General features: G+C 40.3%; 1 protein-coding gene across 10 annotated transcripts in view; it reads right to left on the bottom strand.

The window, feature by feature from the left end:
* The window catches only part of LOC104969531 (uncharacterized), a 238519-nt gene that overhangs the window by 157810 nt on the left and 52817 nt on the right, over positions 1-27892 (bottom strand). For 6 of the 10 annotated variants that reach the window (XM_059890150.1, XM_059890151.1, XM_059890155.1 and 3 more), the window contains exon 1: positions 113-27892. This exon is cut by the window's right edge and continues 52817 nt beyond it. The exons of 1 other annotated variant lie outside the window; for it this stretch is intronic. The gene's annotated coding sequence lies outside the window, so the exon portion shown is untranslated. The remainder of the gene's footprint in view (positions 1-112) is intronic. 3 more of the 10 variants (XM_059890152.1, XM_059890159.1, XM_059890160.1) reach the window with 3 other exon arrangements.

Below are 27892 nucleotides of genomic sequence, written 5' to 3'. Positions count from 1 at the left end.
ACATAAGAAGTTGCCAAAGAACTCAATGGGGTGATTTGGCATTTGAAGCAAATTGGAAAGGTGAAAAAGCTCTTAAGTGGGTCCCAGGTGGCACTAACAGTAAAGAACCCACCTGCCAATGCAGGAGACATAAGAGATGCAGATTCAGCCCCTGGGTCAGGAATATCCCCTGGAGGATAGCATGGCAACCCACTCCGGAATTCTTGCCTGGAGAATCCCCTGGTGGGCTACAGTCCATAGGGTGGCAGAGTTGGACACGACTGAAGTGACTTGGCATGCATGCACGCATAAGCTGACTGCAAATCAAAAAATCACGGATTTGAAGTGTCATCTTCTCTTATTCTGCATGACAACAAACCATTTCTTGATTGTGATGTGCGATGAAAAGTGGACTGTATATGACAACCAAAGATGACCAGCTCAGTGGTTGGATCAAGAAGCTCCAAAGCACTTTCCAAAGCCAAACTTGAACCAAAAAAAAAAAAGGTCATGGTCACGGTTTGGTGGTCTGCTGCCCATCTGATCCACTACAGCCTCCTGAATCCCCAGGGAAACCATTACATGTGAGAAGTATGCTCAGTAATTGATGATTCACTGGAAACTGCAATGCCTGCAGCTGGCATTGAGCAACAGAAGGGGCCCAATTCTCCACAACAACGCCTGACTGCAGTTTGCACAAGCAGCACTTCAAAAGTTGAACAAACTGGACTAGGAAATTTTGCCTCATCCACCATATTCACCTGACCTCTTGCCAACCGACTACCACTTCTTCAAGCATCTTGACAACTTTTTGCAGAGAAAACTCTCCCACAACCAGCATGAGGCATAAAATGCTTTCCAAGAGTTCGTTAAAGTCCAAAGCATGGATTTTTATGTTACAGGAATAAACAAAAACTTATTTCTCATTGGCAAAAATGTGTGTTTGAGCCTAGTTATATAATTCACAGTCCAAAACCATAATTACATTTGCACCAACCTAATACTTTCCCATTTTATGTGTCTTAGATTATATATTTATCATTTATTCACCCCTATGACACCCTTCCCTCAACACCTATTGACCAAAAAATGGGATTTTCAAACTTGGGAAATTACAGCCAAGAAAGCTGGATTTGTATTTATAAAAAAAAAAGAAAGAAAGAAAGAAAGAAAACCCAACTGAGATTCCTCAGTAGCTTGTAAGTCACAGAAAACAGGGTATTTTAAAAAATTCAAGATCTAGTTTCTTTTGATGATACAAGTAGGGTAAAAGGTCATGGGAGTTCAATTAATTTACTTTAAAATGTTCCTTTTAAATGACGTCCAAAGAATAAATCATCAGAGATTAATCAGGGAAGACTGAGTCTCTCCCCCTTGTTGGAATGTCTAGGGATCTGAGAGCAGCTGGTTGTGCCTCTGTTCTCTCTTCTCCCAATTCATTTCGTGTGTGACCTCAGGGAGAGGTCACCACACAGCCCTAAATTACGTGAGCCTGCACATATAGCTGCCACTCTCTCCCTGTAACTGTCCTACACTCAGGAACCTTGCTGGGCACAGCAAAGGCTTTAAAGAGCTTGAGCTTTGTGCACAGGTTTGCTCTTTACAGACCTAGAATTATCTGTATTTTTACAGTAACACAGTGATGTTTCTAAGGTGCCTAAGCATCTGCTGGGTACAAAGCTGCTGTGCAAAGTTACAGGAAATCCCATGTGAATAAATTGTAGTGCTGATTATTAAGCAACTTGTAGGAAATAATCCTACAAACGTAGACCCAAAACAAAATAGTGGAGGTTTCCAAGAAGGGATGCTGACTAGCATTTAAGAAGTACCCACTAAGTGCCAGACACTGTGCTAAGCTGTTTGTGCAAACTACCTCATTAAAAAGCCTTAACTCTTTTGCAGTATTATTCTCTCCATTTTGCAGATGATGAAACTGAGGCCCAGAGAGGCCCCTTAACTTTTCCAATGGGGCATGGTTAGTAAGCAGTAGACCCCAAGTGCAGAATGAGATCCTTTAGACTCTAAAGTTTATTGTTTTTTTTTTTTTTCCCTGTCACTTACTCTGAGTCAAAAAAGGCAAAAAAGAATCTAATCCAGGCAAAAAGAAAATATATTTAAAATAGACCTTTAAGTAGAAGGACTATATCCCTAGTGATGGGCAACAGAGTGACCAAAATTCTTCCATGAATTTTGTAGGCAGGGTGGGTTCAGGGGATATTAAACAGTACAATCTGGCTGCCACATAGGTGGGCTTAGGGGAATGAACGAAAGCAAATCTAGAAAAGGTGGTAAAGTCCAACTACTTTTATAATTCAGTAGAGGGTTCCAGAAAGAGAAAGCTCTTTCTGCAGATTGCCAATTAGACTGTGAGCCCCGAGGGCAAGAAGGGCATGAACAGAGGTGACTGTCTAAGAACAGGAACCAGATGTCGTATTTATCTGTGATTCTCATAGTGAAGCAAGGTGCTGGGTAGCTAGTAGGTCTGCAGTTTACCTCCAATGAATGAACACAAGACAAAGAAGGGAGGCTTTTCTGCCAAGTTCCTTAAGGGATGGGTCAGGGTAGGTTGTTGAACAGTGGGCAGCAGGGACAGGGACTGACCCAGCAGAGCTAAGAGCAAGCTTGATCTTCCCTTTGTACCAGCCTCAGGATGAGTGAACTAAACATCATGGCCAGCCTTTCAACAGGTCAAATACCATCCTTTCTGTATGTAAAAATGATATGCTGGAGGGCAGAAAGTTTCTGGAGGGAACAGACAAAAGGTATAAAAGGCAAATATTTTAAAGGATTTGCAACAGGAATTTGCATGCGATTGCAAATTGTAATCCTCAATGTGCATGCATGTAACTCTTGCAACTCTCAAGAGTTAATAATCCCATGGTTCATACTACCAGGCCTCCAAGCCACCTTTCTTGCATATAAATCTGGTACTTTAGATGGAGGAAGAAAGAACCCTAAATTTCTAAGTTTAAGTTGCTTATTGCTTTGTGGGTTAGGTGACAAGGCAGATAACACTGATATGGTGACTTAGCAACACAGTGGATGTAAGTTTGTGCAAAAGCTTGGCTTCAAAGGCTTTGCAAGCTGTTAACATACAGATTAATTTCAAACAGGAAGAGGCTAAAATATGTGGCAGAACAGTTTTACAAAATTAATGCTTGGCTTTATAAGCAGATAAAAGTGAGCCCACTTGCAGCCTGAGCTAAGAGAAGCAAGCCTAAGCTGTGGGGGTGCAGGGTGATGAGAAGGGACAGAGTTGGGAAGGCAAGATGTAGAGAGGAAGTCAAGTCTTAGAGATACACCTGTTTCCGGTATGGTGAAAGCGTGGAGTTCTTTATAAATGTGGTAGTCACGAGTGGTACTCATACTAAACAGGAAGTTGTTGGTGACAATTGTTGCTAAGGCTTGATGATATCTTCCACTGGCTTCCTATATGCCAATCACAATGTCGTGTGAAGGTGGGCTGGCCACATTTACAGTAGCAAAGTTCAGGTGGAAAATGCCAGAGACTTTCATGCTAGTGTTTTCCAGTAACTGGTGAAAACAGATGTTGGATGTACTGACTCTGGATAAGTGTGCACCATGTCTGTAACTCTGTCATGGGGAGGTGGATGACTTTCCAAGTGTGCCATATTAAATATTCAGTGTGCTATATATTAAATATTAAACCTGTAGTAGTATCCTTTTAAGAAACAGCTGGATATGGAAGAGCATCATGATATGGTCAGTAAATGGACCTTTCTGCTGAGTTACATGTGGCCAAATCTATCACATGGTTAGTGGCAGAGAAAAAAGCTATCAACTTCAATATTCCATTTGAAAAATATCCATTTATGAAAGCAGAGTCTTCTGTAACTAATGTATATTACTTTGTATGTTAATACACAATGGAAGTTAATTACCATGTTTGTTCATAAAACATGGAATGTTTTCATTTCATTTAAATCAAAACATAAAACTAACATTAAGTTTTTTGAAACTCCCCCGCCCAAAAAAAAACTTCAGTGTGAAAGGCTAAGTGTACAAATATGATCATGTTCAATAGTTTTTCCCTTTCCATCCTCCTATTTTTTAATGTAATCTTATAAATGATTTCTATCTTCAAGCTGGAAACTATGCTAAAATCGGGAACACAACACAACAGTTTCTCTTTCTGTCTCCCTCTCTCTCCCTCTGTCCTGATTTTATAGCTAGATACCTAAATGCATTCCCAGGCACAACACAGCTAAGCACAAGAAGAAAGCTGATTTCTTAGAAAATCCAGATTCTAAGATTAAGATTTTGGTCTGTCACCAAAGTACACTCATGTGAGAATGTGAGGTTTGTTTGTTTTGGCTTCTGTATAGGAAACTTTCAGGTACTAATAAATGGTGGATTAAATTCATTACTCTTCACTTGTGAATCTGGTAATGCTAGGTTGAGGCATTTGGTAAAATTTTGTCCCTTTGCCATTATTCCTCTGATTTGCCAAATCTTCACTAGTCCATCCTAGGCCATACTTAAGTGAAGAAACCCTGCAGGGACTATGGAAGGAATTTTTGACCTTGGCAAAAATAATACAAAATGAAACACTTTCCTTGTTAGCTGAGTTCCCTTTACACACAGCTGCAATTTCATGCCTCTGAACTGTGGTTTCCATGTAATGATTCTTAATAGAAGAACAGTAAAAGTGGAAAAGGAAGACTATCTGAAGGCCTCGTAGTGTCTTAAGTTTGGAACGGAGAGTGTTGTGGATAAAATGGCTGATCTGCCTTACTTCAAAAGTGAAGAAACTCTAGTCCCAAATACTTAAGAGACTTCACCTAAGGACCTCGATATACGCAAAGGCAGGATCGAGCCTCAGGAGTCCCCCTGGAAATTCTCGAGCATCTACCCCCATAACCAGAGCCTGCCTACTTTACTACTTTGTGCTCTCACCTACACCTCTGACTTTATGGGGAGCTGTCCCCCACCACCTCTTCTTCTTTCAGAGAAGTGGTTAACTTAGAGCTCCAGTTAATAATAATTCCTGGGCGTGATAGGAGTGTTTCAACCTACAAACTCCTCTGAAGGTTCTCTAGCCTGCCTGACAGGCTTGTCCGGCCACATGTGATTGCTCACAGCCTCCCAACCGTGAGAGGCACGAGATGCTTTAAACCTTCTAAAAACAGGTTCTTTGGAGAAGTTAGAAAACTATTAGTATAAGTATAATGGGCTGATTAGAAATTGTATTGGTGAAGGGTTTTTCATTTGTTGAGCCAATGTTTACTGCTAAGTCTCCACATCCCCTGCCCTTACACACGTTAATGAATATATAGAAGAAATAAGTATAACCTTTGATATAAATCACGTTAGACCTTAGGCTAAGTAAATTCTTTCCTTAACTAAAACCCACTACACCCTCACCCTATAGGAATGTAACTTTATTTGGGTGGCATCTGTTTTAAGAATAATCACCCCTGGAGAAATAAGTGTTGACTGACCGCTGTCACAAGGAGAGGGTCATAAATTGTCAGCAGGCCCCCCTGGCCAGAAGATGATGTAACACCCCTAAGACCTCTGTATACATTTGTATGAAGCACCTGACTTTAATAAAAGTCAGGACTGCTGTCCCCACGTGACTTTTGTATAACACCTCGGTGTATAAAAACAGACCCCGGAAAATAAAGAATGGGGATCAGTTTCTCGAAATACTGGTCTCCCCATGTCACTCTCTCTCTCAAACTCTGGCTGAGTCTCCATCTGGAGCGCGGAACCGCCATGCTTACTAATTATGCCTGGGCTTCTAAGATCCAACCAGGGAGGCCTCAGTGTCTCCTCTCCTTCGGGAGAACAGAAGGATGCCTGCGGCCTACGTAAGCGGTGCAAACTTCTTGTCTTGAAGTTTTATTGGTCTCCCGCGTAAACCAAGCTACTCAGCCTCTTTTCTCCACTGAATTTTCCTACTGAGCTATCCTCATTCTATTACTCTTTATATCTCTAATTAATATCTAATTGAAGCTATTGTATCCTGATCCTCGCTGACACTGTCTCCCCTTCGAATACCCTGGATCAGCTGGGGCTGGACCCCAGCAAGAACCTAGTGGAGAACCCAACTCTTTTGCTTCATAATTCAGAGCTCTGTCACTTATGTCACTATGATGCAGAAAAATAAACTAAAAATTTGTCATTGTAAAATAATGGAACTCTCTTGGGCAAGGGAGAGAAATTTACGATACAGCAGAAAAACTAATGTGTCAGGCATCAGGCACAATGCTTCCGGGGAGTTTCACTGGTCACCTCTATGCCTCATGCCCACTCCCAACCTCTGCTCTTAAGTGTTCTTGCTCTTCTCTCCTCTCCAGGGGTATTTCTTATCTCTTTAGATACTCATAACAGCCATATGCCCAGAAGCCTGTTTTCTCCACTAAATGCTAAATCCATTGAGAACATAATTTTTAAAAGAACTTTAGATGAATAATGAATAAAGAAAATTATATATATTTTATTTTTCTATTTCAAAACAACAAGGATAATAATGCCAACCTTGTAAGATTGATGTGAAATCCAAATATTATGCAATACGTTAAGTGCTTCACATAGGGCACTTAACCTTGTCAAGTTACATATTAGCAGTTCAATAACATGTATTGAATGCTTATTCATTCCTTCTCTTGGAACTGTCAAAAAGTGTTATAATCCATATGCTATGACTTCACTTTTAGAATCCATTGATTAAGAAGAGATAAATGGATGGATGCACTTTCAGATGCCTGATTTTGCAATTCTGCAATCTCCCAAGGGTCCCTAAATCCACAGGTTGGAAATCTTGTGAACTTCAGATTTTTCCAATACCTAGAATGAGTCATAATCCATCAGGAGAGTCATGTAGAATGGAGTACAATAACCACAACACAAGCAAAGCACAAAGGTCTGAGAGTAAGAGAAGAAGAAAAAATAGTAGGTCTTTGCTTTCTATTTTAAAAAATCCCCACTAATCCATAGGTTGTTGCCAAGAGGCAGCAACTTCACTGCCTTCAACCCTTTTTGCCTCAAAGGTGGCCACTATTCTAAGCAGCACAGTGGCCAGGATGATAACATATGTCGATTGGACAAGCATGGGTTAAATATGGGATGATCAGCCTTTCTAGTTTACTCAGGTCTGTCCTGGTGATTGCATTGCAAGCCCTATGTCCCAGGAAACCCTGGTCAGATTGGGATGGTTGGTCAATCCAAGTTTTCATAGAGACCACTGAGGATGGTGTTGTTTCCAAACCACAGTTGCTTGCTAAGCAGGGAGAAACATACCCTACATTTACATATGGCTACAGAGCTCTTCTTACCACAATGGCCTTGTGTATCCATTGATCACTAGGAATGTGTTCATCAGCATTATAGCCTGAAAGTAGGTCTGAACTGAGATGCCTAATTAGTTAAAATATATACCAAATTCCAAAAAATTGGTATGCAAAAGGAATGTAAAGTATCTTAATAATTTTATATTTATATATTGAAAAGGTAATGTTCTAGATATGTTGAGTCACATAAGATATATTGTTGTTTTTACTTTTTAATGTGGCTATGAGAAAATTTTGCATTATACATGTGGCCCATACTGCACTTCTACTGGACAGAAACAATAGACTGCTCTAAGATTTTTAACAAGGTAATGATGCATTTATGTCATGCATAGGTAGCGACATAAAAAGATGCTTTGACTGTACAGGCAACTTAAACAAAAGATAAATAAATTAGAGAGTATCAGGCCACAAACAATGGGAGATCACAGTGTCAAATCAAGACCAGACTCATTCCCTTTCATCATTTCTGCCTTCATTTGTGCCAGGATGAGCTTTCCATCTTGAGACTTCAGGCCCAAATGAGAAACGAGGTCTATCTTTCAAAAGCCTATAGACCAAAGAGGGAAAGAGAAAGGTATTTGACAAATGTTTTGAATATTATAAAAATATAAAATCATGTTCTAAGTAATATGATAGACTCCAGCAAATGTTTTCTGCATTGATTTAGTTGATTTTATCATCCAGGTAATTTTGAGTTTATTCAACCCTTCCTCTAAGTCTTCACTGCTCCTGGCCACGCTCCTTGAGACTGGGAATTTGCACTAATAAACTGCATGCAACCAAGTGTGTTTGTTTCAGTGCTCTCTTTCCACTTAATGATCAAATGTTTCTTCTCTTATTTACTTTCACAAGAAGCAGGTTAGTCCAGTGAAACCTAATGGGCTTAGGTTCAAACATTGCCAATGTTCCTTACCTAGTGAAAGCTTTTAATTTCCCTCTGCCTCATTTTCCACCAACAGCATTGAGTAAAAAGACCCTGGATGACTCTGAACTCACATACACACACACACATACACACATATCTTTTCTTGCAATTCAACTTATTATTGTTAATCATCTGAAAATACCGAATGCTTACAAACACTCCAGCTTACTGTAATTGTACTCCCTCAATGTAACTATTTTCAATCACTGGGAGGGTTCTGCATACTAGCAATTGGGTTCCCTCTAAACATCCTTGAGAATGTTTATTTGAAAAGATTACCTTGTTTTCCTTCAGGATTAAGTCATGGTCACTGCAGAGAGAGAGGATTTGGAAAAATGGCAAGCAGTTTCTGATGGTTCCTCAGAGACTGCCCTTGTTCAATGAATAGACTCACAGAAAAACAAAATGCATTCTAGCCCACACACGTTAGAGACATTTTTCAAACACCTAGATTACAGAAGATAGGTATTACAAATAACATATTTGTTGGAGAGAGTGAAGAAATCACAAACTTGCTTGGATAAACACTATTAAATGCATACTTAACCAGTGGATTGCGACAGTTCCCCTCTGGCACTCACTGACAAGCTTGACTCCAGCGGTAAATTAGGTTGCAAAACTTCCTTGTCAGAGAATTCACCCTGTTAGGAAGACTCAACCCTGGCTTTGAATCTGCAAGGACAGAAAAATCAATGTGACAGAAAAGCAGTTGCTTGTGTCAGGCCTAACCAAGGAGAGAAAGGGCTTTAAATTAATCATGATTTAGGGTTGCTGGTAAAATGGTGCAAAGACCCATTTTCCCCTGGAGTCTCTGAAAAAGGAAAAAGAAGAGGAGCCTGGAGCACTGTGCGCATGCTTCCCACAGACACTGCCCTTCCTCTGTAAACAGGATTTAGTGTTTACCGTTGAGAGTAGCCAAGCATTGTTGATCTGTGTAAACAGATAAAATGCATCAAAATCTACAAGATTTTGGCTGAGGCAGTTGTACACAGTATCTAAGTGTAGAGTGAAGATAGATGAAAATTTCATCTTCCCTTCTGGAACCTGTGATCTGACTTTAATAAACTGAGGAGATTTCAGGTTATATATTGAATTTTGATTCCTCACAAAAGCGAAAGGCTGGCATGAGCCTCTTATTCGCAGGGAGGTCAAACACCACCTTCTGGAGGTGTCTGTTTTCATCCCCTGCCTGCCTTAGACTAAGAGCATCTACAGGAGGGAAAGTAATTTTTGTATGGTTTAGAATCTGTTGCTTTAAAGTTGTCATAAAAGACCTACTAAGGTTACTGGTAAACAGCCACCATTAGATGGCACCTGGGAGGCAGTAAACCCCAGTAAGGTAGGGATGAACTCCGCCTCAGCTGTCTATCTCTGTTGACCAAACAAGTTCACTTCAATTGTCTGCTTGTCTGCTTTCATTACTGATTTAGGCAGTCGGGGTTTTGCATTTAGAGAGAATGACTACCTGGTCTGCTAACTTCAGACTGCCTTTCATCTTGCACCAGGTAATACATCTTTCTAGCTCAACAGGTATTAACCAACCCAGGTCAAATTAGGAAAAAGGTGCTCCCTCCTCTTAAGGTACTGCTAACCATAGTAGTAGCGGGCAAGCCTGGCATTCAGAGACTGAGGACTAATGTCCAGGATTGAGGCATGTTCAGAGATAGAAGAGAAGTTGAACTTTAGCCCTTTCGGTGAACCTCAGTCAGGCACTAGAAGCTCAGTCAGTGAGCCCAATTCATTTATTTTTATAGTTATCTCCAACTAAAAGGACCAGGATTTTGTGGGACTTTAAAAACCACTGGCTCAACTATGTCAGTTGTTTGTCATGCTGATACGATTCATTCCTCAGTTCATTATTCTGTAAATGCAGGGATATCTAATGAAGGTCTAACCGGATCAGACCCTATTTTAAAAATGTTCCTCTTGCTTCATTTTATAGTGTCATCTTTATCATGAGGCACAAGAAGTTCTACCAAGAGAATGATGTAGATTTTATTCCAGTCTACCAGGGCTCAGAGAGAAACAGAAAGCATTTAATCTATGCAAATGTGGTCAGTACATTGAAACAAAAGAATACAAAGACTAAATCAGTAGAAATCTGAAACACAAGCACCTCCAGAAAACTGAGTTGTAGGGATGAATAATATAAGTAAATACGATGACTACACATTTTTTTAACTTTGAAATTTATTCCAGAATAAGGAGAGGAAAGGCTCATACATCTAGGCTGCTCCACACTTCCAGTGGTCCTGAAGCTGCACCAGACAGATGGCCAGGTAACGAACACACGGCTGCTCTGGTAGTAGACTCTTTAAGGCATCATTATATATCAAGCAGCTTTCAAAAACAAAATCATTGCTTATTTTTTATTTTTGTAGAGGAGAATTTATTTTTGTAGAGAAGTACAGCCATCAGTGCAGTCATTGAAAATCAAGAGCAGTCTTCATATGTACCAAGGGAAATTACTAAGAAAACTTGCAGACTCTCCCTCTCTGGAGATCTTTATAAATAGGATAACTTTTCACCTGTTCTGTGTGGTGTTCTCTGAAAACAAGTAATAAACAGAGAAACCTTTCCAAAACCCTTGTTAGATCTCTCATTCGTGGTTTATTTTCCACTCATTCCATCTATGTGCTTTTTCCTCATCTTGCAGTCAACACCCTTGAGAAAGAACAATTGGAGAGGGTAAAATAAACAGACTTTAGGGTTCCTCACAGACTAGTAACAATAGAATGGAACTGAAAGTTAGTCTGTCAACTGTGTCGACTCTTTGTGATCCGTTGGACGGTAGCCTTCCAGGTAACTCTGTCCATGAAATTCTCCAGGCAAGAATACTGGAGTGGGTTGCCATTTCCTTCTCCAGGGGATCTCCCCACCAAGGGATTGAACCAGGGTCTCCTATATTGCATTTGCCATTTGAGTCACCAGGGAAGCCAGTACCAATAGAATAGTTAATAAATATTCAACCCTTTCTATATTCCAAGACTATTTAGTATGCTTCTTGCGTTTTCAAAAGGAGACAAAAAATGTTGCCGCTTTTGTAATTTGAAAAGCAACAGAACTACCATATGATTTGGCAATTCCACTCCTGGAATATATGTGGAGAAAACCAAAAAGACAATGCACTCCAATGTTCATGCATCGCTATTTACAATAGCCCGGACATGAAAGCAACCTAAATGTCCATTAACAGATGAATTGATAAAGAAAATGTGACATACAATGGAGTATTACTCGACCACAAAAAAGAATGAAATAATGCTATTAGCAGCAATATGGATGGACCTAGAGATTAACATGCTAAGTGAAGTAAGTCAGAAAGATAAATGTCAAATAATATCACTTATATGTGGAATCTAAAATGACACAAAAGAACTTATCTATGAAACAGAAACGGACTCACAGATACAGAGAATACAGAGAACAGACTTGCAGTTGCCAAGTGAGGCGAGGAGGGGAGGGAAGGATTGGAAGTTTGCGATTAGCAGAGGCAAACTATTATATATAGGATAGATAAACAACAAGGTCCCACTGTATGGCACAAAGAACTATATCCAATATCCTGTGACAAATAACAGGAAAGAATATGAAAAAGAATATGTATATCTTGAGTCACTTTGCTGTAGAGCAGAAATTAATAACATTGCAAATGAACTATACTTCAATAATTTTTTTTTTAATGTTGCAGTGTTCCTGTCTAGACCAAATTAAACCAATAGCCAGGTTTATAAAGAACTCTCCAGGTGCCAAGTCCAATGCTGAGCATTTTGCATGAATGATCCCATTCAATCTAACAACAAACCTTTGAAATAGACATTTTATTGTTCCATTTTACAGATGAGAAGACAGAGTCTTAGAAAGATTGTCTTACATAAACTAACAGAAATAGGACATGATGAAGCTAAGATTAATGTATTAGTTTCCTATGGCAGTTACAACAAATTATAACAAACCCGGTGGGTTAAAATAACGCAAATTTATTCTTTCACAGTTCAGGAGGTTAGATCATAAAATCAGCCTCAGTGGGCTAATATCAAAGGGGCAGCAAAGCTTGTTCCTTCTGGAGCTTCACGGGGAAAATCATCTATTTTAGGATTGATGCATCATTCCGTTAGCCCATGGCCCTGAATCACAGTATCTTTTTTCTCCCTCTTTCCCATCTCATTGCCTTCTCCTCTTCTTTATCAAATCACTTTCTGATTCCCTCTTAAGAGATCACTTGTGCACACATTTAGGTCCTACCTGGATAATCCAGGATAATCTCCCCAGTTTAAATCCCTAATTTAATTCCTAATTTCATGGAAAGATGGGCTCAATAAAGGACAGAAATGGTAAGGACCTTACAGAAGCAGAAGATATTAAGAAGAGGTGGCAAGAACACACAGAAGAACTATACAAAAAAGATCTTCATGACCCAGATAATCACAATGGTGTGATCACTCACCTAGAGCCAGACATCCTGGAACGTGAAGTCAAGTGGGCCTTAGGAAGCATCACTACGAACAAAGCTAGTGGAGGTGGTAGAATTCCAGTTGAGCAATTTCAAATCCTGGAAGATAATGCTGTGAAAATGCTGCACTCAATACGCCAGCAAATTTGGAAAACTCAGCAGTGGCCACAGGACTGGAAAAGGTCAGTTTTCATTCCAATTCCAAAGAAAGACAATGCTAAAGAATGCTCAAACTACTGCACAATTGCACTCATCTCACACGCTAGTAAAGTAATGCTCAAAATTCTCCAAACCAGGCTTCAACAGTACGTGAACGGTGAACTTCTAGATGTTCGAGCTGGTTTTAGAAAAGGCAGAGGAACCAGAGATCAAATTGCCAACATCCGCTGGATCATCAAAAAGGCAAGAGAGTTCCAGAAAAATATATATTTCTGCTTTATTGACTATGCCAAAAAGCCTTTGACTATGTGGATCACAATAAACTGTGGAAAATTCTGAAAGAGATGGGAACACCAGACCACCTGATCTGCCTCTTGAGAAACCTATATGCCGATCAGGAAGCAACAATTAGAACTGGACATGGAACAACAGACTGGTTCCAAATAGGAAAAGGAGTCCATCAAGGCTGTATATTGTCACCCTGCTTATTTAACTTATATGCAGAGTACATCATGAGAAATGCGGGCTGGAGGAAGCACCAGCTGGAATCAAGATTGCTGGGAGAAATATCAGTAACCTCAGATATGCAGATGACACCACCCTTATGGCAGAAAGGGAAGAAGAACTAAAGAGCCTGTTGATGAAAGTGAAAGAGGAGAGTGAAAAAGTTGGTTTAAAGCTCAACATTCAGAAAACTAAGATCATGGCATCCAGTCCCATCATTTCATGGCAAATAGATGGGGAAACAGTGGAAACAGTGTCAGACTTTGTTTTGGGGGGCCCCAAAATCACTGCAGACGGTGACTGCAGCCATGAAATTAAAAGACGCTTACTCCTTGGAAAGAAAGTTATGAGCAACCTAGACAGCATATTAAAAGCAGAGACATTACTTTGCCAACAAAGGTTTGTCTAGTCAAAGCTTTCAGAGAAGGCAATGGCAACCCACTCCGGTACTCTTGCCTGGAAAATCCCATGGATGGAGGAGCTTGGTAGGCTGCAGTCCATGGGGTCGCGAAGAGTCGGACATGACTGAGCGACTTCACTTTCAGTTTTCACTTCATGCATTGGAGAAGGAAATGGCAACCCACTCCAGTATTCTTGCTTGGAGAATCTCAGGGACAGGGGAGCCTGGTGGGCTGCCGCCTATGGGGTCGCACAGAGTCGGACATGACTGAAGCAACTTAGCAGCAGTCAAAGCTTTGCTTTTTTCCAGTAGTCATGCATGGATGTGAGAGTTGGACTATTAAGAAAGCTAAGTGCCAAAGAATTGGTACTTTTGAACTGTGGTGTTGGAGAAGACTCTTGAGAGTCCCTTGGACTGCAAGGAGATCCAACCAGTCCATCCTAAAGGAAATCAGTCTTGAGTATTCATTGGAAGGACTGATGCTGAAGCTGAAACTCCACTACTCTGGCCACCTCATGTGAAGAACTGACTCATATGAAAAGACCCTGTTGCTGGGAAAGATTGAAGGTGGGAAGAGAAGTGGACAACAGAGGATGATATGGTTGGCTGGCATCACCAACTCAATGGACATGAGTTTGAGTAGGCTCCAGGAGTTGGTGATGGACAGGGAGGCCTGGCATGTTGCAGTCCATGGAGTGAGAAAGAGTTGGACATGACTGATTGACTTAACTGAATTTAATTCCATCCGCAAAATCTCTTTTGCCAGATAAGGCAACTTTCCTAGACTCCAGGGATACAACCTACATATCTTTGGGGGCCATTATTCAGCTACCACAATTAATATTCAAACTGCCTCCCACTCTCTTCAGCTGTATAATATTTTCTTCCTAGATGAATAATTCTTAACAAACTCAATAACTAATCTTCAGCAAATGGGTGGGTATCCCTTATAAACTAAAGAGGCACCTAAATTAATTCATTTTCATGGACATTAGCACAATATGGTGGTAAAAGTCTGACTTGTGTTCAGGAAATGGAGTTCTTATCATTAATTAGACAGGCAAGGTTGGACAAGCACCATATCTCTTAAAGTCAGGGATAGTAAGGTTTCAATGTGTTCAGTGCAGGTAGAGGAAGACTCCACAAATCTCTTCAAACTTCATTGGAAATGTTGAACCCAATTATCAGCACCTGCCTTACTTAATCTCTAGTATTTCTTCTAACTCTGACTATATGATTGACGACTGTATTATTATCAACTGCTCTAAAAAATTATCATAAAATTTAATGACTTAAACATTTATTATCTCAAAATTTCTGTGGGTCTAGAAATTGGTGGCTTTGACTCAGAATCTCTCGTCAGGTTGCACTCAAGAGGCCAGCTGGGGCCAGAACCATCCAACGTGACGAGCTGGACAGGCTAGCTCCAGGCTGAATCACCCATATGATTGCTGGTGACTAAGATTCCTCACTACCTGGGGAAATCCATAGGCCACTTGAATATCCTACAACATGGTGACTGGCTCTCCCAGAGCAAATCATCCAAGACAGAACCACAGTGTGTTTTATGATGTAGCCTTAGAAGTGACATATTATCACTCTCTCTGTGTTCTATTGGTCACACAGATCAATAATATGGTATAGGAGGGCATTACACCAGGGCATGGAAATCAGGAGATGGGGCTTAGGCCACCATAGAAGTTCAATGACCTGTGTGAACTGATGCTTCCACAATAGGACTTTCATGCTGGTGTCTATGGAAGCTCATATTTCATAATCCCATGTGATGGTTGGGTGGCTTTATGGCTTACAAGGGGTATTAACATCATAAAACTTACATATTAAAGAAAATTGCTCTAATAGCAAGGTAGAGGGTGAACTTACAGGGACCCCTAATGCTTTTCAAGTGCCCCAGGCTATAAAGAAACTTCTGCTGCTGCTGCTAAGTCGCTTCAGTCGTGTCCGACTCTGTGCGACCCCATAGACGGCAGCCCACCAGGCTCCCCCGTCCCTGGGATTCTCCAGGCAAGAGCACTGGAGTGGGCTGCCATTTCCTTCTCCAATGCATGAAAGTGAAGTCGCTCAGTCGTGTCCGACTCTTTGCGACCCCACGGACTGCAGCCCACCAGGCTCCCCCATCCATGGGATTTTCCAGGCAAGAGTACTGGAGTGGGGTGCCATTGCCTTCTCTGAAAGAAACCTCTAGCCTGACCTGAAAGCCCCACATGTGTGCCCAATGTTTTCTGTCCATGTGTTGTATCTCTAGCTACTACGCCATTCTCATCCTTTCTCAAATGACTCTTCACACCATGCTTTCAATAGCCTTCCCAACTCAAGTGCCATGCTTTCTATGAACTCTTCACCAAGCCCTGAGACAACACAAGTAGCTTCTTCTACTGTTTCATAGGATTTTGTTCATCTATTACAGAACTTAACATGCTTTCCTTTTAATAATTTGATTATGTTTCCCCTCCCAAGTATTCTATGTATTTCTTGAGGGCAGAGGCCAAGACCTCACACCATGGCTAGGATATCACATCAATCAAAGACATTTTTTTAATTAATGGATAGCCTTCTTCCAGTAAGTCATATTTCTAAAACACTTAAGGAATGCCAGGGCTTCCCTGGTGGCTCAGACAGTAAGGAATCTGTCTTCAATGCAGGAAACCCGAGTTTGATCCCTGGGTTGAGAAGATCCCCTGGAGGAGAAAATGGCAACCCACTCCAGTATTCTTGCCTAAAGAATTCCATGGACAGAGGAGACTGGCGGGCTACAGTCCACGGGGTTGCAAAGAGTCAGACGCAACTAAGCGACTGATACACACGCTAGGGAATGCCAACTAAATGATAAGCATTCTGTTAGGTCCTAAGTCTTACAGTAGTGAATAATATGGGCTGGTCCCGTATGAGTGTCAGGATACAGAGGAAGGCTCCTCATACTGTGCTTCTGCCAATGACTATCTTTGTTCTCTCTTCTCCATAACAGTTTCTATTTTCCTACCCCCTTCTTGACTCTTCTCAATTTTCCTTCCCCTCAATTATTTCCTAAGCATGCCATAGTACATATAGACATTGCTTAGACAACCTGACAAATATCATGGCCAAAGAGCTGATCACTCCACGTCCAGGTCATGGTCTCTAAGTTGTCTGCAAAGCCACATGGACATGACTCTCTCTTCCTCTTTGCTAGCTACCATTTACGGGGGAAAATGAAGGGTAAAAGCAGCATTTCCATGCCTGGATGGTTCAGAATTCGTATCTTTTCTTGTCTTCACTGTCTCAAGTGAATTTGAAAATAAAAAGGCAAGCCACAGACCAGAAGAAAACTTCTCTGATAAAGGACCTGTATCCAATATATATAAAGAACACTTACATCTTAATAATAAAAAGACAGGCACTCTAATTTACAAATGGGCAAAAATGTTAAGTCATGTCACCAAAGAAGATATATAAATGGTTGATTAAGCACATGAAAGATGTTAAACACTCTTTGTCGGAAAATGCAAATTAAAACTACAATGACATGCCACTCTACATCCATTAGAACCTATAATCAAAGTACAGGAAATATCAAGTGGGGATGTATTGTTGGTGGGGAAGTAACAAGTTACATACTGAGAAAATGTTTGATACTTTCTTAAAAATTTAAATACAAACTTACTATAGAGCAAAGTGAGTCAGTTCTTTGGAATTCATGGAAGAGAAATGAAAACATATGTCCATCCAAATACATATAAGTGAATGTTCATAGCAGCATTATTCAGAATGGCCAAAAACTGGACAAAAATGTAAGTGTCCATCAACTAGTAAATGGATTTTTTTTTAATGTGGCATGTTATTCAACAAAGGATGGTGCAAATGATACATGCTATAACATATATGAGTACCCCAAAAAGAAGTCAAACACAAGAGGCATAATTACTATCCAATTTACCTATGTGAAATGTCTAGAAAAAGCAAATCTACGGAGAGAACACAAGTCAGTGGTTGTCTGGAACTGGAAGTAGAAACAGGTGAGCTGTCGATGGACACAGGGAACTTATAGGAGTAATGAAATGTTCTAAAACTGAAATATGGTAATGTGTATACTGTTGTATAAATTTACTAAAAATATTTAGATTGTACACTTACAATAGGTGAATGTTATGGTATGTAAATTATATTCCCTCAAAGCTGTTTTTTAAAAAATTACATTACATGAGAAGGTATCTGGTCATAAACTACAAGGGGTTTGCTTATTATAAAGATGTCCTCAGGATGTAAAAACCCTGACCTGTTTTCAGTCTCTTTTCATCTGGTCCCAATCAAGGTAACAGAAAGCTAGTTTAGTTAGGTTCCTCTAAACGTGAACATGGCTTAAGTGTAGAGACAAAAAAGAAAAGTGAGTCAGCTCTCAAATGACCCGAACTTGTTAGCCCATCTCTAAAAATGAGTTGTGAAGGCAATTTTTTCCTTGCTTATGAAAATGTTTGAGGAAAAACTATGTGCTTGGTTTAGCATAATTGACCACAATAATTATAGTGCATGTGGATTTATGTTGTATTTATAAGACTGCTGGATTTTGCAGTGGAGGTTGGGGAGAGTCAGTATTGAAATCTAAGTCTTTAATCCACAAAAAGCCATACATTTTTTATGGTCCAAACTGGCAATTATGGGTTGTAGAAGTATTTGTGCTTGTTCAGATGTTCCGTAACCAAAAGTTTGAAGAGGTCCATTTTTGATATAAATCCAGTACTGAGGAAAATTGTGGCAGAATCTCAGATCTGTATCTATTTTTATAACTTGTCACATTTCTAGTAATGCAGTAGGACAAGTCCATCTTTTTAAGAAAGACCGAGTCTGCATGCAAATTATTTAGGAGGAAGGTATAATTCAGATTCTTGGAGAAAACAAAAAGTACTGCTTCTGATTTGAACTCCATTACTAAGTCATTAATGATGGTCCCAGAGCAGTTGTTAGACTAATATGAGTCACAAATTCGATTTCAAATCAATAAGAATGGCATAAAGACCCCATGTGTTCCCACAGAGCAACAAGGTGGTCACATCTCTTAAACAACTACTGCTTAAACTGTTCATTTTACTATTTAGTCAAAGTCAGTAAGGCACGAAAGGGTACAAACTTCCATTTATAAGATAAACAAGCATGCGGGATACAATGTGTATGCGTGCATGCGTGTGCTAAGTCACTTCAGTAGTGTCCAAGTCTTTGTGACCCTATGGACTGTAGCCTGCCAGACTCCTCCGTCCATGGGATTCTCCAGGAAAGAACACTGGAATGGGCTACCATGCCCTCCTCCAGGGAATCTTCCTGACCCAGATCAAATCTGCGTCTCTTGCCACCGCTGCATTGCAGGCAGATTCTTTACCACTGGGCCACTGGGAAAGTTCAGGGATACAATGTACAACATGATAAATATAATTAACATTACATATATTATATATGAAACTTATTAAGAGTATATCCTAAGAATTCTCATTATAAGATAATTTTTATGTCTTTAATTTTATTTCTATATGAGATGATGGATGTTTACTAAACTTACTGTGATAATCATGATGTATGTAAATCATCATGATTATACCGTATATATACTTAAAGAAGGGAAAACCACTAGGTCATTCAAATATGACCTAAATCAAATACCCTATGATTATACAGTGGAAGCGAAGAATAGATTAAAGGGATTAGATCTGATAGACAGAGTTCTTCAGATAGCCTGAAGAACTTTGGAAAGAAGTTTGTCACATTATACAGGAGGTGGTGATCAAAACAATCCCCAAAAAAGAAATGCAAAAAAAGGCAAAATGGTTATCTGAAGAGGCCTAACAAATAGCTGAGAAAAGAAGAGAAGCAAAAGGCAAAAGATATACCAATCAGAATGCAGAGTTCCAAAGAACAGCAAGGAGAAATAAGAAAGCTTTCCTAAGTGAACAATGCAAAGAAATAGAGGGGAAAAAATAGAATGGGAAAGAATAGAGATCTCTTCCAGAAAATTAGAGATACTGAAGGAAAATTTCAAGCAAAGATGAGCAAAATAAAGGACAGAAATGGTATGGACCTAACAGAAGCAAAAGAGATTAAGAAGTGGCAAGAATACACAGAAGAACTATACAAAAAAGATTTTAATGACCCAGATAACCATGATGGTGTGACCACTTACCTAGACTAGACATCTTGGAGTCAGAAGTCAAGTGGACCTTAGGAGGCATCACTACGAACACAGCTAGTGGAGGTGATGGAATTCCAGCTGAGCTATTTCAAATTCTGAAAGATGATGCTGTTGAAGTGCTGCACTAAATATGTCAGCAAATTTGGAAAACTCGACAGTGGCCACAGGATGGGAAGAGGTCAGTTTTCATTCTAATCCCAAAGAAGGTCAATGCCAAAGAATGCTCAAACTACTGCACAATTGCACTAATCTCACATGCTAGCAATGTAGTGCTCAAAATTCTCCAAGCGAGGCTTTAGAAGTACATGAACTGAGAACTTCCAGATGTTCAAGCTCTATTTAGAAAAGGCAGAGGAACCAGAGATCAAATTGTAAACATCTACTGGATCACAGAAAAAGTAAGAGAATTCCATAAAAACATCTACTTCCGCTTCATTGACTATGCCAGAAGCCTTTGTGTGGATCACAACAAACTGAGGGAAAGTCTTAAAGAGATGGGAATACCAGACCACCTTACCTCCCTCCTGCGAAACCTGTATGCAGATCAAGAATCAACAGTTAGAACTGGACATGGAACAAAGGACTGGTTCCAAACTGGGAAAGGAGTACATCAAGGCTGTATATTGTCACCCCACTTACTTAACTTCTATGCAGAGTACATCATGCAAAATGCCAGGCTGGATGAAGCACAAGTTGGAATTAAGATTGTAGGGAGACATATTAATAACCTCAAATAAGCAGATGACACCAACCTTAAGACAGAAAGTGAAGAAGAACTAAAGAGCCTCTTGATGACAGTGAAAGAGGAGAGTGAAAAAACTGGCTTAAAACTCAACATTCAAAAAGCTAAGATCATGGCATCTGGTTCCATCACTTCATGGCACATAGAGGGGGAAACAATGGAAACAGTGACAGACTTTATTTTCTTGGGCTCCAAAATCACTGTGGATAGGGACTGCAGCCATGAAATTAAAGTGTTTGCTCCTTGGAGGAAAAGCTATGACAAAACTAGATAGTATATTAAAAAACAGAGACATTATTTTGCAGACAAAGGTCCATATAGTCAAAGCTATGGTTTTTCCAGTAGCCATGTATGGATGTGAGAGTTGGACCATAGAGAATGCTGAGCACCAAAGAATTGATGTTTTTGAACTGTGGTGTTGGAGAAGACTCTTGAGAGTTCCTCGGACTGCAAGGAGATCAAACCAGTCAACCTAAAGGAAATCAATCCTAAATATTCATTGGAGGGACTGATGCTGAGGATGAAGTTCCAATACTTTGACTACCTGATGTGAAGACCCTGATGCTAGGAAAGATTGAAGGCAGGAGAAGGGAATGATAGAGGATGTGATGGTTGCACAGCATCACCGACTCAATGTACATGAGTTTGAGCAAGCTCTGGGAGATGGTGAAGGACAGAGAAACCTGGTGTGTTGTAGTCCAGTCCGTGGGATTGTAAAGTGTTGGACATAGCTGAGTGACTGAACAACAGTGTACCTTAAACTTACACAGTGCTATTTATCAACTATATCTCAATAAAACTGGAAGAAAAAATCAATAAGGCATCAAAGTCATTATTTCAATCCAATTTAGGATCACATGATGAGATCCATAAAAACATTGGTCTGTTGGATATTGTATAGATATTACAGTATCAAAGTTAAATAAAATAGCTTTCAAGTTTATTATTCTACAGTTATTTTGAGGCAAGATCAGTTCAATTAAGCTTATTTGATAATTGTTTCTAGTAAAAGCAGATAGTCCTTGCATATGATAAAACAAGACAAATATCTTCTTTTGTTTTTGTTCCTCCAAGTAGCCAAGACCAAAAAGAAAAAAAGGAGTATTTAACCACACATCTAGAGCTTCCCAGATGGCTCAGTGGTAAAGAACCCGCCTGCCAATGCAGGAGACAAAGGTTCAGTCCCTGAGTTGGGAAGATCCCCTGGAGGAGGAAATGGCAATCCACTCCAGTATTCTTGCCTAGGAAATCCGATGGACAGAGGAGCCTGTCAGGCTACAGTCCATGGGATCACAAAGCAGTTGGACGTGACTAGAGTGACTGACAATACTTGGCACGCTACCACACATCTGGATCACCTAGTAGCCTGTGCTGAGTATCTAATAATATGGAAAAAGGAGAATTTTGCTCTCTTAATCAGCGGTGAAAAGAGTCATGAGAGTATCAAAGCCCCTCACTTCTGCTCCTTTCCCTCTAATCCAGAACCACAGCTGAGCAACTAAAGCAGCCTGGCTTACATCTTGGATGGTAAAACCCTGAACCAGTAGGTTTGTCAGAACCTAAGTTCAGCCTCTCTCTCATCCAATCTGCCATCAAGTGATGTCAGATCCTAGTGACATTGGAACATTCAAATCTGCACATGACCCAGAACCACTAACTGCTCAGGCAAGAAGTGGACCAGAGGACCTGGCTGAGCCAGGCTCTGCCTCCCAGAGTTCAGCTCACGGCACCTACTCTTCCATTAGGTTCAAGGTGCTGTGCCTACATTGACCTCTGCAAGTGGCTCTTCCATTAACCTGCAACTCATCAGTTTGAAGCCTCACTTCCCAGCCCTTTTGAATCCTTGACACAGAATGCATTTTAAATGCTTTCTTGATGTCATCCAATCTCTGATCTCTCATCTCTTCTACTCTCTCACAACTCTACACCCCAGTACTATTTCCTGGACTCCTCATGTTTGACGTTTGCCAGTGAACCCATACTCTGTGGCTGCCATTGGACCTAGCCTAGCCATGCCATGGTAAAATGGGGACCACTGTTACTGTAAGGAGATGCTGAATTGTCATACTGTGCCATGGCCCTCAGTACAGCCAATTGTAATTTGGCAACAGGAGGCTTTTAATCTAACTTCAGTCAGTCAGTCAGTTCAGTCACTCAGTTGTGTTCAACTCTTTGCGACCCCATGAATCGCAGCATGCCAGGCCTCCCTGTTCAAAACCAACTCCCAGAGTTTACCAAACTCACATCCATCGAGTCGGTGATGTCATCCAGCCATCTCATCCTCTGTCATCCCCTTCTCCTCCTGCCCCCAATCCCTCCTGGCATCAGGGTCTTTTCCAGTGAGTCAACTCTTCGCATGAGGTGGCCAAAGTATTGGAGTTTCAGCTTCAGCATCAGTCGTTCCAGTGAACACCCAGGACTGATCTCCTTTAGGATGGACTGGGTGGATCTCCTTGCAGTCTGTTGGGACTCTCAAGCGTCTTCTCCAACACCACAGTTCAAAGCATCAGTTCTTCGGCACTCAGCTTTCTTCACAGTCCAACCTTCACATCCACACGTGACCACTGGAAAAACCAGGGCCTTGACTAGACGGACCTTGTTGGCAAGGTAATGTCTCTGCTTTTCAATATGCTATCTAGGTTGGTCATAACTTTCCTTCCAAGGAGTAAGCGTCTTTTAATATCATGGCTGCAGTCACCATCTGCAGTGATTTTGAAGCCCCAAAAAGTAAAGTCTGACGCTAGTTCCACTGTTTTTCCATCTATTTCCCATGAAGTGATGGGACCAGATGCCATGATCTTCGTTTTCTGAATGTTGAGCTTTAAGCCAACTTTTTCACTCTCCTCTTTCACCTTCATCAAGAGGCTTTTTAGATCCTCTTCACTTTCTGCCATAAGAGTGGTGTCATCCGCATATCTGAAGTTGTTGATATTTCTCCTGGCAGTCTTGACTCCAGGTTGTGCTTCTTCCAGCCCAGCATTTCTCATGATGTACTCTGCATATAAGTTAAATAAGCAGGGTGACAATATACAGCCTTGACGTACTCCTTTTCCTAATTGGAACCAGTCTGTTGTTCCATGTCCAGTTCTAACTGTTGCTTCCTGGCCTGCATATAGGTTTCTCAAGAGGCAGGTCAGGTGGTCTGGTATTCCCATCTCTTTCAGAATTTTCCAGTTTGTTGTGGTCCACACAGTCAAAGGCTTTGGCATAGTCAATAAAGCAGAAATAGATGTTTTTCTGGAACTCTCTTGCTTTTTTGATGATCCAGAGGATATTGGCAATTTGATCTCTGGTTCCTCTGCCTTTTCTAAAACCAGCTTGAACATCTGGAAGTTCACGGTTCACGTATTGCTGAAGCCTGGCTTGGAGAATTTTAAGCATTACTTTACTAGCATGTGAGATGAGTGCAATTGTGTGGTAGTTTGAGCATTCTTTGGCATTGCCTTTCTTTGGGATTGGAATGAAAACTGACCTTTTCCAGTCCTGTGGCCACTGCTGAGTTTTCCAAATTTGCTGGCATATTGAGTGCAGCACTTTCACAGCATCATCTTTCAGGATTTGAAATAACTCACCTGGAATTCCATTACCTCCACTGGCTTTGTTTGTAGTGATGCTTTCTAAGGCCCACTTGACTTCACATTGCAGGATGTCTGGCTGTAGGTGAGTGATCACACTGTCATGATTATCTGGGTCATGAAGATCTTTTTGTACAGTTCTTCTGTGTATTCTAACTTTGGTGTAATCTAACTTCACAAGCCCCTTTTTCTTGATTGAGCAAAGATTTGTTAAGGACCGACTGTATGTTAGGTATTTTGTAAAAATTATTACCTATACATAACTTCCCAAGTCCACAGCACTCTTCACCCTTCCCCCAAGATTTTTGTTTTCAAACTGGACCCAAAGAAGAGTTAGTCATACATGAAACAGCTGACCCTGAATGTTTTACTCTCTGAAGCATGAGCTCAAACTTTTTCTGATTTGTGAATCACAGTCATGATAACAACATTCTTCGAACTTATTTTTTTTCTCTTTTGAAACATTAGTAAAATGTACTTCCTACCTTCTTCACAGGGGTTTTGTGTATATTAGTGCTGCTTCTGGAATACTCAAAGGAAGTATAAGTGTACAAAGTATATGAGTGTCTCTCTCCATGATGTTTACTTCCAAAACATCAGGAATGGCACTGTCCAACAGAACTAGAATATTGGCCACAAATATTAAGTTAACAGGTATTATAAATGAGGATAGATTTTTATTTAACTGTTCAAAATCAAAATATCAACTAAGTCTATAAATCCCCTGTGAATTTCATACTCGTAGTATATCTCAGTTCTGATAAGCCATGTTTCAAGTGCTCTGTAGCCCACACATGGCTAGTGCTGCCACACTGAACAACAGAGGTCCAGGTGGTCAGTTAGTGAAAGCCACCAAGAACTAAGCTATAGACTCAGAATAATTCTTTTGAATCATCACACTTTTGTAATTGATTAAACCCATCCAATTGCCATGATATTAGATATTACCTAAAGGTAAACTATAAATCAGAAATAATGTTTTTGATTTGTCAAAGCTTATAAGACTACAAAACTGATGAACCTGGCCCAATGCCTTGCTTAGATCTTGTCTAAACGTGAAAGGCTAAATGTTTATAGGTCCCAGTGAAAGAATTTAAGATGTGGCCATTAATAAGGTAATATTTTTGATACTAGGTGATTTCACCTTTTGAACTGAGCTCTCTCAAATGCATCAAAATGGTTTATGATGAGACTCTTCATATTAGCACCAGAAAACAAGCTAACAAGGCTATTCAAGTTAGACTCCGTCCTTTGCATATCTTGTGGTATGTCTGGTGGCACTGTGCCCTTGGCAAAGGTCAGAGACACAGACATGGAGCCTGAAGGCCTGGTTTACAGTCTCGTGATAATTAACTTTGCAGACATAAAGTTCCTGACCCCGAAAAGAGAATGCTCCCTCCACTGAGAAAGAGTGTCTAGTGTCTTCCTGTGTGAGAATGTTTTGTCTCAATATAAACAAACTAGAGTTGAAAAATGAAGTGCAAAAATGCCCTCTTTGGAGTAAACAACCAAACTAGTTAGGATATGATTTTCCTGGAATGTGCTGTGAGTTCCAGAGGCAGGCACACACTTGTCACAGAACAGGCCGTTCCTCTGATGGTCAGAGCCTGAAGACTTAGTTGGACACATTCATGCATTAAATTCCACAAGTTCAAATCTGTGTTTACATTTTTCATAATGTTCGGATACACACTCAAATATTTTCTGAATACTAATTAGGGAAAAAGCAAGACATATCAAGTATTTGTTTTAAAGGGCAACTTGGTTCTGAAGCCCATTAGAACCAATGTTATTTGGTAGCTTTACTGAACATTATAATCATCTTCTAGTATCTCCGATACCTGTCTTATTTTGCTTCTCCTTTTATAACAACAGAGATCCAACATATTTACTAAAGAAAAAAGAGTTTCTGTGACTATGAGTATCTGCACAATTACAGTAGAGTTGATAATAGAGTTGATCAAGCTCCTAAACATCCGACCAGATAGGAATACAGTCCCTACTCCTGATATTTCTATCTGGAAGGGTCTCTATCCATTTACCCTTTTATCTTCTTGCAAGGCTCAGACTCAGACAAGGCTACTGAGGCACTCACCTCAATTAAGAAATTTAAGGATGCACTCAAAAACTCAATAATTGAGAAAAATAATATTTAATGCAATATTTTTAAAAATCAAAATAAATGCAAAAAATCCAAGAGGAACAAAATATAAAAATCTTCCATAAAAACAACTCTGCCCTCACTTGCTTCGCCCTAGCTATGGCCCCATTCAGCTTCCTGCCTTGGGAAGAGGAGTGAGTATTCTGTTGGTGGGTTTGAGAGAAGGGTCTGAGTATGCTCTTCCTTCAAAATCTGTCAGCCTGCCCTGCTCTGCTGTGTAAGTGTTACTCAGGTGGGCCCCAGAAAGGAGGGGCTGCAGTCAAGCAGAGCTGACAGAGGCTCTGAGGTTATTAGCAAGCCGGCCTCCCTGGCAGACTAAGCGTGAGGTACCCCAGCAGCAGCCTTGGCGATAAGGGTGACATTTTGCTCTCCAGCTCCAACTGCCTGACTTCTATGGGTGAGTGTCTTTCTTAATAGATTCTGAATGCAGGTGGAAAAGAGTGGTTGGTGTTGATTCCATTGACATGCAAACAGAACATCAGAGCCCCTATGTGTGCATTCTCCTGACCATGATAACAGTGGCCTCCTGGCAGCCAGATGGTGTGCCTCAGTCTCTCCTTTTTATTTGTCTTTAAGATGATCAGGGTTGGGCCATTCAAATGTTAATTAGCTTAAGTTCACAAACTAAAAATAATCTCCAACACAGTTTATGCCCTTTTGGGTTTACTTCTGCTTCATTCTGTAATTGGTACTGGAAAGAAGAGTTGGGCATATTTTAGTTAGACCCTAAATGATGGTAAGTCTAGTGACCAAGAGCTTCAGAGAAAGTCTATCACCACCATTATCACAATTCATTTTCTTCCAGCATACAGCAAGACAGGAATTGCATCAGACTTTCTCTCTTCAATTGGTCTGAGATAGGTCAAATCAATATATAAAGGGCAATAAAGCACATAAACATGAAACAAGTAGCAAATGATTAGTTAAGGGCACAGAAATATCTTAACAAAGAGAGTGCATTCCACTGTTACACTACTGGTTTGAGTCATTATCACCAAAAGTAGAAATAAGTTAGAGACCTGTATAGTGGTGTTTCCAGATAAAGAGGTTCATAGTACAACAACACTGTTATGCAGTAAAGAACATAAAATCTACTTGAAATCAGGATATGTTTCTGAGAATTTTGAAGCCAAAAGGGAGGTGAAAGAGTCAGGGTTTGAGTACCTTAAGACAAGAAAGAGAATGTCCTGTGGCCAGGTAAGTGGAGAATAAGAAAGAGCTATCAGAAAACACATGGAAGGCTCCAGAAATTACTAATAACAAGTCGTCCAAGGTCAGTCATCTGCTTGCACATATTTCCTCCAACCCCACACCAAGAAAAGCTCCATCATCTGCTCACTAATACCTGGGATTTTTGTATCTGAGAGTAAAGACATTGTGGCAATTTGGATCAAGAATCATTCATTCGTAAACATATTGAGATTGCAGATGGAACTCAATCATACTAAAATGTTATCAGCCAATCAGTCATTAAACTCTTCTCATTCTAATGAGGCAAGGACT

The sequence above is a fragment of the Bos taurus genome, chromosome 9, assembly GCF_002263795.3.
Source record: "Bos taurus isolate L1 Dominette 01449 registration number 42190680 breed Hereford chromosome 9, ARS-UCD2.0, whole genome shotgun sequence".
NCBI classification, from domain to species: domain Eukaryota; kingdom Metazoa; phylum Chordata; class Mammalia; order Artiodactyla; family Bovidae; genus Bos; species Bos taurus.
The sequence above is the reverse complement of the archived record's forward strand: the minus strand, read 5'-3'. Positions and strand labels throughout refer to the sequence as shown.